An 18,254-nucleotide genomic window follows, 5' to 3' on the forward strand; every position below is an offset into this window, starting at 1 on the left:
CTGCCATGCTCTTCCAGTGTTCAGACTTCCACTAAACAACATGGCTTTTGTTCCAGAGTGAAAACAAAAGCCAGTTAATAGGCTGGGCTGTGGGACGTCTCTGTTGTAAGAGTAGACTTTAGAAATACTGTGATTTGTCCTGGGCCTGCTGTTTCAGAGCTGATAGCATCTTGATGATTGAGCTGAATGCTGCTGGGAGGCCCTATTATAAAGACTTTATAAGCTTCCTGCTGCCATCTCACACATTATGCTCCTGAGTGCCACACATATGCAACTACACAGCTTCAGACATGAGTGCATTTGGCTACACTTTTGTTGCTTAATGCACTGTAACACTTGTCTGTTGGCATTCATCCTTAGTTGGTTAGTGTCATTTAGTTAAAATGAGCCTGGGTGAGATGACTCCCAGCACAGAGGCAACACTCAACTCCTGCCCATGCTGTAGAGATGTGCATGTTGGGGAGATATATAACTCATGAAAACAGTTCAAAATAAAAGTCAGCACCGTTGTAGAAAAAGTTGGTGTATCCCCAAAGGCTGCATCGCAAAAAGCACCCTTTGAGTTCAGCTCTTTTCAGCCTACAGCGGGCATCCTTGGAGCATGCAGGAAGTGAGGCAGATTAAACCTTTTGGACCTGCTAAGTCAACACGTCTCTGCTGTGTGCTGGTGTATTATTGTTCAGTTGTCAGTTGAGCCTTAGCTCATCGTGGTCAGCTACGCTCACTGTCCACACACACAACAATGAGCGCTTATCTCGGCAGGCTGTGGCAGAGTGGCTCCCCATCTCTCTGTCAGTGTGCAATGAGCATTAATAGGTAAAGGAATTGCTGGATGGTAAAAAAAAAAAAAAGACCCATGTTAATATCCCAGTATCCAGATTAGCCTGATATCTGCAGATGTGAGTGTTTCCAGACTTTCATTTTTTGTTGAGGAATTATTGGTTAATCCTTTGTGACGTACTGATGGAACGCTTTAGAAAAGGGCGACTATTTCTATTGAGGATTGTGTGTGTGTGTGTGTGTGTGTGTGTGTGTGTGTGTGTGTGTGTGTGTGTGTGTGTGTGTGTGTGTGTGTGTGTGTGTGTGTGCGTTTAAGTATAGCGGGTGGGGGAGGTTTTGGTGTCTGGCTGAAAGGACAGGCAGCAGAATGTTATCCAGGGATTTACCACCATGTATTATTATCTGACCAGTTCATTGTTGACTGGCAGGGAGGATATAGGTTAGTGCACAGTAGCAATAGTCACTTATAAAGCCCTGCTCTAGTGATCGGTTTAAAATGGCGTCACAATGAGTGGACTCGTGTATCGTTAAAATAACACTACCCATAAGCCACTGCAGTAGCCATACAAACATTTATTTCCATCATGCTTGAAAAAGGCCTGTGTGGAAATTGCATTCCTAATTAGGATTAAGGAAGGGGTCAGGCAGCCTGGACTAGAATGTGAAGCATTTGCAATGAGTGCCGCTGATGCCATCTGTGCAGAGTGTGGTGAGGAGCTAATTCTGGCACTGAGTGTGGCGCGATTTAACACAGAATTTTTGTGGTAGCAGCTCCAAATCAAGCATGGGATTGGACTCTGACTGCAGCCCAAAAAACGGTTGTAGTCCTGTTAAGGACTCCTCTAAGCTGACGCCATGGAGCTCCCCAATTCATTTGGACATCCAACATGTGTGGCATGTCAGATTGCTCACATAACAGAGATGCTGCACCAGGGGAGGCCCTGCTCACCCTCTTGGCCTTATGCTTCGATCTGTTTTGACATGGCATTCTCACTGTCTCCCTCAAGAGGCTGACCTGGGCTAGAGAAATGAGCGGCCAATTATTTGATCACGAAGTATGGTCAAGACTTCCTGGCTGCCTGTGAAAGGCAGGGAGAGCTACCGCTGCTTACACTTCTTACCTGGGAGGGATCCCAATTAGCAAACTGCGGGGACTCTGGCTGGTGCTGACAGTCACTATTAATAGTGCCTGGGCATTTGAATGCCGACCTGTTCTCACTATAGCGAGGAACAGCTCGTGATGGTGGTCGTGCACGTCATCATTAAACTACACCAACATCAATTGAAGTTTCAGGAGAGATAGAAATCTGTTACCAATTATAGGCTTGTTATCTCCCTTCTAGTTCTTCTTGTAGCTTTTGTATTGACATTATCACTGATACAGTGAGCACATGGTATTTAGTCTTTTACAAGTGAATATTGAAAATACCACATAATTACACAGCAGACAGGTAAAACAAAAGGGTTGTGAAGGTGTTACATTTTCTAATTGTGTATAAATTTTTACATTTTGGCTTTCATGAAACATAATTCATATCATTGCAAAGGTAGTCTGGATCAACAACACTTCACCTTAGGCTCTATTTGTGTTGCCCTTTCTTAAACTCCCTTCGCTTCGGGAAACAACAACCAGAACTTTCGAGCGAGCTACACGCTGAAAATGGCAAGTTTTGAAGAAAATTTCGATCGAGCAACAAGGCAGGTCTGCTTGGTTCTTTCTGGGAATGATTGTAAAGATTTACAAAGATTATGTTTAGGTCATTTCCTCTCTAACTGGGACGTTTTGGGACCAATTAGTGGGGATTTATTATGGACGAAGTACACACGGAGATACACTGGTAAGAGCCAATGAGGTTTAACCATGTATCAGCTAATTTAAATAGCTCACGTTACTGTATTGTGTCAACAGTTAACTTCATGTAATATTGTATATGGCGTTTTCTTTTGCAGGGTGCAACTTGTTCCACCAGAACAAGTTCCTTCCCGAGACTATTTAACAGATCCACCGTCATTGTGTCCAGAGCTTAACCGCCCGACCACCCAAGATGATTGTGATTGGTTTAAAGAAATGCAAACAACCCAGAGCGATTTGTTTTCCTCCTATCCCAGAATGTATGTGTGGTGTAGCCAGACCTTACTCCACAGCGCTGTGGAGATAGGTCTGGCAATGCGAGACTATTGCAGACAGACACAGTCATGTTGCTAATAATTCATGCTCAGACAGCTAGAGGAGGGGTCACAGTGTTTCAGCAGAGAGTGCAATACTGCAATTACTCAAATATAACTCTGTGGAGTATCATGTTTTCCATGAGGTACACACATCAATAGATTAAGGTCTGCATTTCCACAATGTATGTGGTCGATGGTTATTGTGTACTCAGTCACAATACCCATCGACCATTGTTCTGTTTAATTAAGCATTCATTCACTCCTACTGCCTGAAACTGTGTCACAAAACAAAGGTCTCCATTGGCATGCATGGCTGCCGGGACCACGTGAAGAGGCAGTGTGACACCAAACAACAGTACTATTTTTATACAGCAACGAGGGTCTGATTATCTCAGGGCCAAGATGTTTCACATGACCTAATGAATAAGCAATATTATCAATGAAGATCATTCAGTGAATAGCAGTTCCTTCTAAATGCTAAAACAGCTTTGGCAGCATGAGAGAATACATGGCTAAAGAACAGGAGCCTCGTGTTTTAAAGGGTGCTTGCACAGCAATTGTCTACGTGAGACTTTTTGAGGATATTTCTTCATAATGTGCATCAGCAGTCAGATTGTGTGCTCACTTTGTGAGTCATGATGCAGCATGCGATGTAATAAAGGGATTCAAATAATTCTAATTACATAATTAATCAATAAAAATAGTGATATAACGCACACTTGTCAGACAATGATCACAGTGTCTATTATATAGCCCCACAACTCTGATGCATCTGTTTTATGACCGATGTGAATTCATGTGCTTGCAGGGTTTATATAGAAAGTGACCAACGCACATTAATGCTGTCAATTCATGGATTTTATGATATATTTGCTGGTAATAAATATGCCCAATATTCAATGAAAAATAATGAATCATGTGTGACAGTGTTGTGTGTCAGGCTCTCAGGAGATGGCGGCAACCCACACTCTCACAGCCACACACACACACACACACACACACACACACAACATGCACGTTGCAGCCCACACATTAGCTAGTGGGCGGTGGAGAGAGAAAGAAAAAAAATGTGTATGTCGGTGAGTATGAAGTTAGCAGTAACGTTATAGCTGTGATCGCAGCAGCGCAGTCTGTGGACAGTTTATCTGTCGGTGAAGACCCAGGCCGAGTTCCCGTGTCTTGCTTGCCAGCTTTAGTGATCTCTACCTTGCTGCAACCGACAACCGCTAAGTTTTATGCAAATAATTGCGCAATGACGTCACCAATATGCAAATGAGCGCATGCCGTGATTTGCACCTAAGCGCTCGAAAAACCCCAAAGGAAAACCCTGAAATAATAATAGATTCTTGGAGTCCATCTTTCTGCTCTGAAGAAATCACTAACATTTTGATAACATTGTTTATACCAGTAGTTACCAAACATTCTCTGCAGGGCCCCCCTTTTTGTAGATAAAATATTTCAAGCCCCTCACCTTGTATTGGAGAGAGAGAGAGAGAGAGAGAGAGAGAGAGAGAGAGAGAGAGAGAGAGAAAGACACACACAATCAGCTGTTTTTGGAAAGTCAACGAGATGACACTGCCACAATTCGACTGGGTGATTGCCTGTCCAATCAGGCTCCTTAGATCTTATTGTGGTCACCACTTTATATTTTGTTGTCTTTGTTTTGGTAGTTGTGGCGTTGGTGTGGCTTCATCGTCTGCTTTACGTTCACCTGGCAGTCCTTTCACTAACTTGTCCATGCTTTACTAGCAGTGCAGCAGAACCATGCATCATTAATTTATATTTAGCCTCGCCACACCCCGCTGTTATAACTCGGGCCCCCAAGTTTGGAAACCACTGGTTTATGCCAACTGCAATTTCCTGTAATTGTATAAGAATTAAAAGGCCTTATGGGAAATAGATAAACATATTTATTTAGGAGATAAAGAAGTGAGACGAGAGTCTTGTGAGAACAGTTTAAAGTGGATGAATATATAAGCATTTTGGTAACACTTTACTTGAAGGTATCTACATAAGAGTGTCATGACACTGTCATGAACACATGACAGTGTCATGACACATGAACCCTAACCATAACCATAAATTGTCATGACAAAACCGAATGACACAAAGAAGCATTATGTCATAAACGTTTATGACTTGTTTATAATGCTTTATGACATGTTCATGACAGTGTTATGTCACTCTTATGTAGATGCCTTCAAGTAAAGTGTAACCAGCATTTCTAGACGTGCATATTTCCCAAACAGCCATTTAGCGAGTGTATAATCTGTGAGTCCCCTGATGTGAAGTAATGGCTCAACGCAGCGACTATAGCATTGTGGCAAGCGAAAGGCACTGCGTGTGAGGTGGAAGAGTAAAAGTTGCTTTTCCTACTCGGTGGTCCAGTCCTGTGAGCTAGTCATATTTAGCTCGAGGTCAAAGTGAGAGCAGGCCAGATTTAATCGTTAACACTGACACAAAGTGACAGGTTCCCAGGCATTCAGTGACACCATCAGCTTCTCCCTTACCCCCCCTCCATCCTGTCATTGGCTCAGGCCGAGTCTTTGACCCTGCCTAGATCAGAGGGCTCACCAGCAGTAAGGCACATGGGTAGCCCCGGCCTTAGCGGACTCACAGATCAGGGCCTGCAGCGGCCTCATATGTAAATGCAGAATAAATGAATACACAAGGATACCTTGTGGGGAAAGCTGAACCGTGTTCGAGTACACCTGGAAAAGATAGGATGCATCTGAATGAACTCCTGATACCAGGATACAACTTTTAGTCAGACAGAATGAGTTTACCCGCCAGGGGTTGAGTGGTTGGTGGGGGAATCAAAACCTGTCTGGGACATCACATGAGTCTTCCTAGCTTCATTTAATTCCAATGCAACCTTGATACAAATTAGCTTTTTGTATTCAGATGACTTTTCATCCATACTAGGAAGTGCCATTATGTCCATAGACATGTATACGTCTCTCCTTTACCTCCACCTGCTCTTCTTCAGGGCTTTACTTTGCTCCTGTGCCTATTAATAAAGCTGATTGTATGCAGACCACTTAGCATTCTAAACACAATGTTAGTCTGACCACTTTCATCTCTGAACATTAGAATTCTGCAGGCTGTTGCCACAGGAAGAGGCACTTTGACTCTAATGTCTGTACTGTAAATATGAAGCTATCGTGAGCAGCTTAGCATAAAGACTGGAAACACCACTAGCCTGGCGCATTCCAAAAGGTAACAAAATCGGCCTACCAGCACCTCTAAAGCTCACTAATTAGCACTTTTATCTGGTTTGTTCAATCTGTGCAAAAACCGAGGTGTGAAAGCAACCATTTGTCACAAAGAATACGGTAACTGTCGGCCTTAACAGGAAACCTATATAACCTATGACCCAAATACAGACATGCTACCATGAATTTAGTGGACCACTTCACCCCTGTTCAGCATGTGATACATTCATATGTGGGTTTTATATAGCTGCATATTTAACATGCACTTCACAAGCTGCTCCGGGTCCATCCATTTATGCCCTCAAACGCTGTGACATTTGCTCAGCAGCTGAAGGAGCATCTGATGCATTTATATGGTAGTATGGTGTTTGTTGTAACTGCTCTACATGTGCATTTCCCTAGACTTTCCTTTTGACAGAATTTTGGACGTTTTCACGCTGATTGACAGTTCTCCCAGAGGCTCTTTAAGTCATGTAACAAAAAAAGTGAATGCATGTCTTAGATCATTTTGTAGTCCCACTCAAGCTCAGAGGAACCAAAGTCTGTAGTTAAAGGCTTCAGTATGTAATGAAAAAAAAAATAACGAAATTGTTTTTCTTTCACCAATAGAAGGGGATTTCCCCAGGCGATCAAACAAAGAGATTACTCCGCCTAAAATCTTACCGTGTTTTATTTTATCTCATGAATAGCTCATCTGTGGTAATCTGAAATATGTGTTTGAGTTTCGACAGTGCTGTCACAGCATACTGACACCAGAGAGGTAAAAGTAGGTGCGAGTGGGCAGAAGAAAGTTGAGCATACATTTGGGGATGGGAAGAGTGCGACACTGGTCGATGACCACAGCTGTGACAATACAGCCCGGGGTCATTCTCCCTGCCAGCTCAGCCCTAAAAGCTCTCCCTCACTGTCAGCATGTCACAAGCCTACTGTTTTCATGGAAGAAGACCTCTGAGGTCTGTTTAGTCACTTTCTCCCACAGCTACCGAAACAGGTGGGATCCTGTCTAGCGTTGGTCACCATTTGGGGGGAGTGAAACGTCAAGTATGACAGAAAAAGCATCCAGTTACTATGGTAATATCACCAATATTGCTATGGGAACTGGAGCACCAGGGCACGCTTTGTCTAGGATCTAGCTGTAATCATCTCTCAGAAAGAAGCTTATGGTAATATGTGATGCTCTTATGAATTAATTTGTCAGGCTTTGTGTCCCAGCTGACATCATAGACTTTTATCAAATGGAAATTAGCATCTCCTCAGGGTAAAGCATGCAAGACATGAGAGAGCTTCAGCAATGCGCTGTTTTTTGCTGTTTTTTGCACTTTTTGCTTGCCTCCAGTCCTCGCCCCCAGTGTCACAGTGCGTGGTTTAAATGCCTATAATTAAAGGGCCTTTTCAATCACAATCATATCATTTTGTTTATAACTTGGCATAACATCATATTCCACCTAAATATTCCACTGTTTGATTGGAATGCATTTGATTTACAGTGAATAGCCATTTTAAAACAATTACCTTTTGAACTTTTAATTCAGCTGGCACATCATTGTGACATAAATCTTACAGCACAATTGGCACAATTTTATTTTTTCTTCCTTTCAACGCTTCCCCTTAGAACACACACTAGAAATGAGCCTTTTTGTGTCTTGGCTACACTGTGCTTGGGGCTCACATTGAACTTTCGAAAAACTGTGACCAGAAATGTAGTGCTCATGTGTGCAGTGCCAAAATCTGTAACCTACTTTGTAGAAGAACGTTTAACATCTACACCCCTTAAAATATGTTCTGTGTGCTTTCAGCAGAGAAATTCCAACAGAGACTTCTTGAAGGGATGCACAAGTGAAAGCCCACAGGAGGCCTGGCAACCTCTTAACACATCATGAATTATAAAGGGCAGTTCTTTATCCATCTATCTGGGGTGCCTAGAGGACCGAGTCATTGAGCAGTCCCTCCAGGATTTCGCGGCCTTTTTTTGAGATTGTTGCGGCCCAAAATGCCTGATTTTGCGGGAGCTTTTGTAAAGAATTGCGATAAAAGTTGCAATGTCGTTTGTATGTTTATTGCAATGAAGTTGCGAGAGACAGTGAAAGTTGCAAAGTTTTTTTTTTTTATATAGTTCTTTAAAAATAAAAGGAAACTTGTTTCGGGGAGAATAAAACTACTCTGGGCTGAGTTTTCCTAGTAACCTTACCAAAAAGGCTCAGGATGCTGCATATGTTGGTATAATATGAAAATGGCTGGTGGATTTAAGACAAAAAATAATAATTTATTGAATGAATCAAATTTGAACATATGTGTCAGTGGCTTGTTGATCTTTACATTGTTAGTTAATTTCCTATCCATTCATACGGTTTGATAAAGTACTTATTGGACTTTAACTTATCATTGCACTTACAATAACGAGAGTAGCTGTCCTCAATTTAGGTCATCGTGTACGTCTCATCTGTGGTTTTACCTGCATCCACCGTGTGTGTTTGTGTGTGCGCGTCAGTAGCGGGGGGAACTGTATGAGCAGCAGCCCCGCCCCCGCCCGCTGCAGAGAGCCGACAGGATTGAAACAGCAGCCGCTGACTTTAGAGTGAAAAAACATTACAGCGTACATTGATGTTAAAATGTATACAGGTTGGCAGGACGGTCTGAAATGTTTTGCACGGTCTTTGGCTGTACGTTTTGTTGGTGAATGTGAGATGTTCGAGTCTCGTCTTCATATCGGAAACCAGCTCTCTCTCACTCCCGCTTGGTCAGTGGCTCTCAGAGTCACATACTGACAGCACGTGGGACTGCCTGGATTGGTTGAAGTTGCGGAAAACTCCGGTTATTGGTCAAATTTGCGTAAAAGTTGCGGTGATTGGTCAAAATTGCGAGTCGCACCAAAGTCACGGTGATTGGTTGAATTTGCGTGAATTGGCGCGATCCTGGAGGGACTGCTTGAGTCCTTCCTAGGGAATTCAATCTCAGCAGTGATCTAATAATCTAAGATCATTGAATAGGATCGATAGATCATTTATTGTCCTCCATTAGAGGAAATGTGTTTCCACCGCCTGTACACACACACAGGTGTGTCAGATCCAATTTTAGGATTGAGACATTTTGCTGAATTATTCACATCAATTTTGTTAGTGTTAATTGCCTCCCTAACTAGTGCACAATGCATTCGAGGTCGTGTAGACATTACCGTTGACATTTACAGTAATGTTTTTACAAAATGTCCTTAAATAGATAAATACAAAATTCAAAGGAGTCTATAAGTGGACCGTTTTTATGATAACCTGTATTTGAAAACATTTACAGGTTCACAATTTGACATTGATGTGGACCTTGTTACGGACTTGCCGTTGTGTGAATTCTTTTGATAAGTCTCGTAACTTACTACACAGATTTGCATTGCTAATGGCCTGTTTGTTTGAATGCGTGTGTTTTCTGGTTGACTTTGGTTAGCTTTTGATGTGGTGATGAACATGTTTCTTGCCCTTTTTTTTTTTTTTTGTGCCGTTGTAGTCCCGTTCCTTTATTCAGAGGTTGTGGAGAAGACCAGCAGCCTGGGTGATGTGTTATTGAATGATGAACCAGTGTGCTCAGTTGAGTCTCCCTCTGCATTTCCATTCTTTCTTACCAGCCATATCACAGTTTGCTTCCTTGGTTTGTTTGTTCACCTACATGTGTTCTGTATTGGAAACATGGTGCTGAATATGTATCAGGCTTATCCAGGCCATGTTATTCACGTACAATTAGCTACACGCAGTGAATATATAGCATGGATGTTCTCATATCCATGCACCTGGCTCTACACGTGTGTGTTTGGATGCACATGCTCATTCTGTTAAAAGTGTGATGTCCTTAATGCAGCACAGCAAATGTGTGACACGTACAGTATCTCTCTGGTGTTGTCATTTTTATAAACTGGTAAAAAAAAAATCTATCATTTGAAGGACACGGCCTTGGAGATGTCAGTGGTTGATGTGACTGGCTGGCTGGTCAGGGAGCAGCAGAGCGTTTTATTGAGATGACCAGTGATTTGTGTTGGAGGAGGGAAGAAATGAACAGGCAGCACTCCTCCTTTGCGAATCAATTGAATTCAGCAATTCAAAATGAATTGAAACATGAATAAAAATTGGCAAATTGGCAAAAATTGGAAATCATGTAACGTAATCAGGAAGCTGCAGCAGTAACGTGGACAGTCTTGCCAACATGGCGACTTTCTCGCTAGATTTAGTGACTTGTAATTCACACATCCACGAGCTAGCAGAAACAACCCTCCTTGAACAGAAATGGATAAAGAAGTCTTTTGAATGGCAAGTTGAGTTTCAAAGCCCTTCCAGATGGTTCTCTCCACAAGACTAAAGTTATCTGCATGTACTGTCGATGTGAACGGAGTTCCCACCGGAGTAGGCCTACGTCCAGTCTCAATTACCACTTGAGCATTACAAACTTGAAAAAGTACATTTAGAACGGATAAAAAATGTGCAAAAATGTTAATCAATTGACAGCCCTAATAAAAATCGAATAAAAGAATATTAGCAGCTTCATGGTTGGTCATATTAACAACACATTTATAAACAGAAAGCTTTGTTATTTTTGAAATTTGGTTGAGAGGCTCCGTGCAACTCAAGTAGCACTGAAATACATGAAGAGTTTCCAAACAGCAACTGGTTGATAGTCAGTGAAACTGGGTGTGTGTACTTTGATGTCTGAGCTTCCAAAGGGGCGTGGGAATATCCTCCACAGGCACGAGGCAGAGATGTTCCACAGGGAACATCACTAGGTTGCTTAATTGAACCTTTTCTATTTATGGTAGCGGCCTCACCTCTCTGGATTCAGCGAGCAGCGGTACAGGAAACAAGTGTGGTTTCCCAGGGGGAATAACAGAAAAAAGGAGGGATTCATTACGCCGTGCAGGCATCAGGAAATACCAAGCTCCTCTGTGCTTATTGTATTATTCACTGATGTAAAACCTGCGGGGTTTATGAGGGAATTACAACTAAGATTACAAGAGAAAACCCTGCACCCTTCGTGAGGACGGAAGGAAGATTAAAAAAAGACTTTAATGTAGATTTGCAGATTGTCAGATCGCACGCAGCTGTGCCCAACCAAGAAGGAAAACATAGAGAAGGGAAACTTTATATGAAAATTCATATGTCATGATAAATGAATGGCATATGTAGGTCACCGAGCACCTGCGTGGTTTAAAAGCTAATAATCTACACCACACACTCACAGTGCGTTTACATGCAGTTTAAAAAGCCGATTAGATTCGGGTTAAGGCGATACCCCGGTTTCTCAAACACCATGTAAACACCTTACCCTGGTTAAAATTGGAGTTCTCATACCCTGGTTTAACAGAGCTGACACCTGGACACCGGGAGATGGCTACACAGATTGTCCATCTCCGGGGCTGTCAACGCTGTGTCTCGGCAAAGAAGTGGAGGGACCGAGCAGCTCTCTCGCTGCAGCTGCTGGCTAAAGGGTCTTTTACACTAGACGCATCCAAGATGGCGCCATCATGACGTCAAAATGACCTAATATCCTGCCGGCGTGCCCGATTTATGGCGCGCGAGCAGAGGTCGCGCACTGCTCTTTTTTTTTTCAGCAGCGTGGAACAAAGCGGAAACGGGAGGCCTGAACGGGTTCGCCGACAACCGGATGCCAGGACTCTCAGAGTGACTGCAAGTCTCTCTGGTAAACTTACTGGGTTAAGATGAGTTCTTTTATGGTGAATGAAAGGCTTGATCCACCAAGTAGCTCATCCAATCAAATCGAAGCAATCGACGTCAATGCTGCAGCCAGTTCTGCCGTTGTTTATCTTTTTCTTCTTCTTCTAGTCCGTCGAAAGAGCAACGTCTGTAGCCTTTACTCATTGTTCAGGAGAAGACTGCAACTAGTGTCGCGATAAATAGTCACGGTGATCCCATGACGTCACATTTGCACGCAACAGCTGGGCTGAGTCTAGTGTATAAGACCCTTTACGCTAACCTAAGTTAGCTAACGTTAGCTTCTTAATTCCACCCAACACGCCTTCATGCAACACTAGGGCTGTGTATTAGCAAGAATCTGGCGAAATGATACGTATCACGATACATGGGTCACGATTCAATATATTGCAATATATTTCCATACTGTGCGTAAGGCGATATATCGGGATTTTTTTTAAAGTATAATTTTAGAAAAACTAATATTTAAAAAAAGACACGATGTTTATAAAAGTCAAAGAAGTTTACTTTAGGTAAACAATTCAGTACACAGAAACTCAAACTGCCAGTTTGGGATTGTGGTTCACAGGTTCTTAGTGAGCTAATATGCTAAAGTAGACCAAAGTTCAGCCATAGCTACATTGTTTTTACGTTTTTTTTTTTTTTTTTAATAAAAAAGAAAATTGATATTGCCTTTTTGAAAATCTATACAGCAAATTATTACATAATTTATACATTGCAAAATAAAATATCGCGATACTCAAGCGTAATAATTTTTTCTTACACCCCTATGCAACACTGGTTACATATAATGAGCCGAAAACAAGTTGTCACTCATCTGGCGAGAGTACTGTGTTTTCCTACGCTGTGACGAGCGTGTGGATGAAAATGTTATATTTTACTAATTTAGTGGCCAGCCAGCTAGCCGGTTTAGACAATAGTTAACCGGAAGAAAAAATGTATTCTGACCATTTGGAAGAGAACCACCTACTGTACCAGAGGTAGAGTTACTCCGTCATTCTCCCCATTCTTCCCCGCTCATGTATACGGGGAGAACTGGCATAACCAGGTTATTCACATGTTATTGCTGTGCATGTAACTGCACTGACTGAGCCGGTCATGTACTGCTTGGCTCTAGTGTGTCAGCGAGTAAGAGCTGTGTCCCATTTTTCATAATGACCCCTTACTTATATGTAGTTATCATTGGTTCTATTGACAGAAGAGATGAGGGCAAGACCTTAGCGGCTATTCAGGGAGACACATATAGGATGAGTAAGACATGATCAGGATTGGATATGTGTCAGACAGACTGGAGGAGAGATGGGAATCACTGCTCTCATAACACTCAGTCAGCCTTTCCTGAGCTTCCATCCAGCTCACATACTACTCTGGATAGTCCAGCTGTTTCTTGCGGTTGCCCATTTAGGAAAAGATGCAGCCTTTGCTGAAAGGATACCCAGAAGGAAGCAATTGTTTAATTGATTGCTGAAATATTTAGGAGGGGAGTCAAAATATCCCTATCACTGCTACCAGTATCATGAGCAACCACTTAGTTTGCAGGACTTACACATTCCAAAATTTCTTTCGATACACCGTCAATTCATTTGTTCATTCGCGCTTTACTTTCTGCCAGTAAATGATCAGACATTCAGTTTTCGTGCCTGAGAGACTTTGCAAAATACTCGGGTTGCAATAAACTATTACTTTCATCCATTTTCTGTGTCTATAAAATGATAGAAGATTATGAAAAACGCCTAGCACAATTTCGAAAAGTCTTCGGTTTTTTTCCAAAGCCCAAAGAGAATAATTTTTATTATCAGAGAATACTGTCACAAATGGCAAATATTCACATGTGAGAGGCTGGGACAAGCACGTGTTGGCATATTTGCTTGAAAAAGTACTCAAACAATGCATTGAATGCTTCTTCCCTAACGATTGGGTCTCTTGGTTTTATCAATAATTGTCATGCTTTTTTTTTATCTCAGTCAGTTCAATCAGAAGAGGCTTTATTTAGAGTGAAATATCAATATTTATTCAAGTGCATGATAAAAAGAATTTGAGAAGAGTCAGTTAGACATCGTGGTAATTTAGGGGAGTAGTGATGCTGTGATTAGTTCAGGATATTTACTCCCGGGAGTCTAGCAGCTAACCAATATTTTCGTAGTCGATTGATCTGTCGATTATTTTCTCGATTAGTTGTTTGGTTTATAAAATGTCAGAAAATGGTGAAAAATGTGGATCAGTGTTTCCCAAAGCCCAAGATGACGTCCTCAAATGTCTTGTTTTGTCCACTAACTCAAAGATATTCAGTTTACTGTCACAGAGGAGAGAAGAATCTAGAAAACATTTGCATTCAACAAGCTGACAGGGCTTTTCCTGCATAGAGAATTAGCCCATTCTGAGCCAGGAAAAACCCTGGCTGCGATCAGAGCATTTTTACATTTTTCAAACCGATAAATCGATTATCAAAATAGTTGTCGATTAATTTAATAGTTGACAACTAATCACTTCATTGATTGATCTTTGCAGCTCTATAGAAGCTGGAGAGAGATGAGAATGAATGAGTGAGTAAAGGGAGTCTGCCTGATTGAACTTTCGTCATAACTGGTTATTTTCTCGTTAACAAGGCCACGGACCCCCACTGACACTGACTCACAACCCTACCACCCCTCATCCCTTGGTCACTACACTTTGCACTAACCTTCATCCTGGACTTTACATCTGCCTATTGCACACAGTGCTTAAACTACTTAAACAGCTATTTTGTATATATCTGTTTCTGTATTTATTGTTTATTCCTATTAATTATGTTTGTGTATGTATGCACCAATCACCAACGCAAATTCCACATAGGGTAACTTCTGTGGCAATAAATTCCTTTCTGATTCAGATTTCTTCCTGTTTACTAGCTTGGTTTATAATGTAGATGAACCTCAGTGGCAGTCTTTTTAAATGTGTTTTCCTGGACAGCTGTTTCCACGGCAGACCTCTCAAGCTTTTCATGTCTACGTCAAGCTCACTTAGGCACCTAATCTGCACTAATACTTTCCGAATTAAGGAGGAGCACAGGGGCAGGGGGTAAACTCCATTAGCTCTGTCGGAGCAGAAAAACTGAGCGCTGCCTTTAATGGAAAGTCATAATACTAAATTAATCACCTGGAATAATTTATCGTCAGCTTCGGATTCTATTTCAATTTCTATTCTGATATTTTGGACTCCTGGCATACTTGGCCTAGTTAGATTTGCTATTAAGTTACAAAGTGCATGCTGTATATTTAAAACTCAAACCCAGAAGTAAGCACTGACATGCCTCACAAACCACAAGCTTTTGTCAGAAACAGTAAACGGCACATTTCTACAAGTACATGGATGATTTAAGTTAACCGAAGAGCAGATTTCTGCACCATTGTGTGGCTTCAGTCATATTTCTAGGAATTACCCTATCAGCCCCTTTTTATCAGAAGATGGTTTGCATGTGTACAATGTAGCTACAGTGCAAGGAGCTCTCAGAAACACTGGGAGTCTCCTCTGCTAACAGCTTTGAACTGTGTGTGCTGCGCTGCATGTAGCCCTGTGGAGAGGAAGCTCAATAATGGCGCTTACCCACTGCTAGTACCAGCTCTGCTCGGCTCGGCCGCGGTGCCCCATCCTCCATTTTCCATTGCAGATTTAGTACCGCCTCATGCGTGAGGCGAGCGTGGCTGGTCCTAGTGCTAGTGAGGAACCGCAGGAAACTGTCGTGACCTAACGCGACACACAAACAGAACGTCGAAGGTGTGTTGTTTTTGATTCTGTTGCCACAGCCCAGACTGATCTCATGAAGTGGCGTATGTATGAGACGCCAATTCGTATGCCATTTTTGGCGTCGTATCAAGACGCATACTCGCTTTTTAGTATGTTTATCAACGCCGTTTGGCCTCCATTGACTTACATTACCTTGCGATTGCGTGTGAATTTACGCTGTAGCGAGTAGTATGAAAGGGACAGGACTTTCACCCAGGAGACCAGGTATCGTGTCCCGCGTACAGATAACACGCCACTTGGCTTAAAGTGGGCCAATCAGTAGTCTGCAGATTTTCACGTCACCTTTTGGTATCGATCAGCTCCCTTGGAACCTCCACGGAGGTGATACTAAAAAAAGTACCTGTTAGCAGGTACCAGGGACTTTTTTTCATAATGAAAAAACAAAAAAGGTGAGTAGAAGCGAGTCGAGCAGGTACCACGTAATGGAAAAACACCATAAGAGACAGGCTTCGACTGAATCACTGTTTTGACTGTCAAACTTCTAAAAATGGAGTGCAGATTCTCGTCTGTGCTCCTTTACACTTCTTTGTTAAAGTTCTTAGTTAGAAAAGACTATTTTTTCAGGTTGTCGAGAACTTTTTCATTTAGTGCTGCTGTGGAGCTTATTCCCCCTGGGACCAAACTGTGTTGTCTTTGCTGCTGTAGCACAGTACAGAATAAATGACGTCTTGAGATGCAAAGCCAACTGTCAAATATTTCTTGAAATTAACGTTAGCAATCAAAATCAAACAAATGAAAGCTCACTGTTGTCCTCAACTGTCGTACTGTTGAGCTTTATTTCACTACAAGTTTCGTAGGGCTGCCCTCTCTGAGTCGATTAGTCGACTAATCCGTTGTTTTGGCCTTCTAAGATTTCTTTAGTCAATTAGTCATGTTTAATGCTTCTTGTCTGCTGAATGGCTTTTTTCCAAGAAACGTATGAGCACATCTCTGGTAAACACAAGATTGAAAGTGGTGCTTTTGCATGACTCTTTGTGGAGCTACTCAGTTTTACAGATCTAATTAAATCCACTAATCGATTAATTGACAAAATGATATGAGTGTTAGTCGACTAAGAGTTCCTTTGATAGAGACCAGCCCTAAAGTTTGAAATGAAACTAAATAAAGATGGAATGGAATAGTATGGAAGGTCAGGGTGGGTCAGAGCTGTAGCTGCTCACCAAATAGTTCGGCTCCTGGACCCTGGATATCTGTGTGGAGGGCTGCTTGAAACATAGTTTTCTGGTTGAAGGCTTATCTTCATAGTGATTTCTTTTGTCACATCCACATACTTGATGTCGTCAGGAAGAATTGCATCTCTGCGTTCATGTAGAATTGATCACAATGAGCACATTAATGATTTTACAAATACATTGTATCTGGTACAGGAATATTAATAAAGTCCGAGCATGAGCTTCACACTTTAACTTTCTCAAGCAGCTTCCTGAGGGTAGATCTTTTATTGTCCGGCTGGGTGTGACCTACATGTGCCCTCCATGCATTGTTGTTACTGTCAGCAGCGGCTAAAAACAAGCTGTCGTCTTGTCATGATCTCCAGGAAGACCGTGGGCTAATCAGCTTACCCCGTCTGCTACAGCAGGTGATCCCACACACTGCTGTGTCCACAGGACAGTTGGTGGAGGTCAGGTTATCCTGCTTTGAATGAGAGGCCCATGACCATTTCCAGCACTAATTAGTAGCAGACTACACGTACACTGTCTGCACCATTTAGGGTCCCTTTGTGGTTGTTTGGCTTTTTTTTCTAGTCGCTTTGTGTCTCTGTGGTCAATTTTGTCCCTTTGTGTTTGTTTTTTTTGTCTCTCTGTGTTTGTTTTTTTGTCTCTTTGTGGTAATTTTGCATCTTTCTGTGGTCATTTTGTGTCTCTTTAAAGTAATCTTGCATCTTTCTATGGTCATTTTGCATCCCTGTGGTCATTTTGCGTCTCTCTGACATTACCATAAGTAATGTTAAAAGTCACTTCATGCAGAGGTTGTGGTCCAGGGGGCCTAGGCCTGTACCCAGTAGGCCCACACAGTAATCCATCCATAATACAGAATCAACCAATATGTGTTACACCTATCATAACCCAGGTCACCTTGATGTTATAATCCATTTCTGTATTTCCATGATGCACTATTACTTCATTTTAAGCTTCAGCAGGAGCGGTTGCACAAATGTAGATTTGGCAGCACAAATGTAGATCAGGCATCCCATAGATTTTCAGTGACAGTACAGTCTGTGCAAGTAAGTGGCCCTGCCTGCATCCACGAGCCAGACCATCATTTAAGGTCTCTGAAAGTGTTCATGAGCATACTCGGTTAACATTCATGTGGAAGTGACTTTGTGTGGATCTGTTTGTGGACCACAGGCTGCCAGGATGACTCAGCAGTGCCCCCTCCCAAGGCCTCAGCACTCCACCACATACCAAAACAGATCTTTCCGGGGTGCTTTTGCACCATTAGTCCCACATGGGCAACAGCATCAGACTCAGAGAGAGACAGAGAGAGAGGGGGGGGGGGGGGGGGGGGGGCTGGGGGAGGTGGTGGAGGAGGGTAGAGGCAGGCGGTTGAACTACTGGCATGGTCAGCTTGCCCTGAAAAGGCCACATGCCTCCCTGCACAA

The 18,254-nt window shown here is 42.3% G+C and overlaps 1 protein-coding gene across 1 annotated transcript in view; it reads left to right on the plus strand.

Moving 5' to 3' along the window:
• The window catches only part of jam3b (junctional adhesion molecule 3b), a 43,371-nt gene that overhangs the window by 17,822 nt on the left and 7,295 nt on the right, over positions 1 to 18,254 (plus strand). The window lies entirely within an intron of this gene.

Source organism: Sander lucioperca, chromosome 13, assembly GCF_008315115.2.
Source record: "Sander lucioperca isolate FBNREF2018 chromosome 13, SLUC_FBN_1.2, whole genome shotgun sequence".
Classification (NCBI taxonomy): Eukaryota; Metazoa; Chordata; class Actinopteri; order Perciformes; family Percidae; genus Sander; species Sander lucioperca.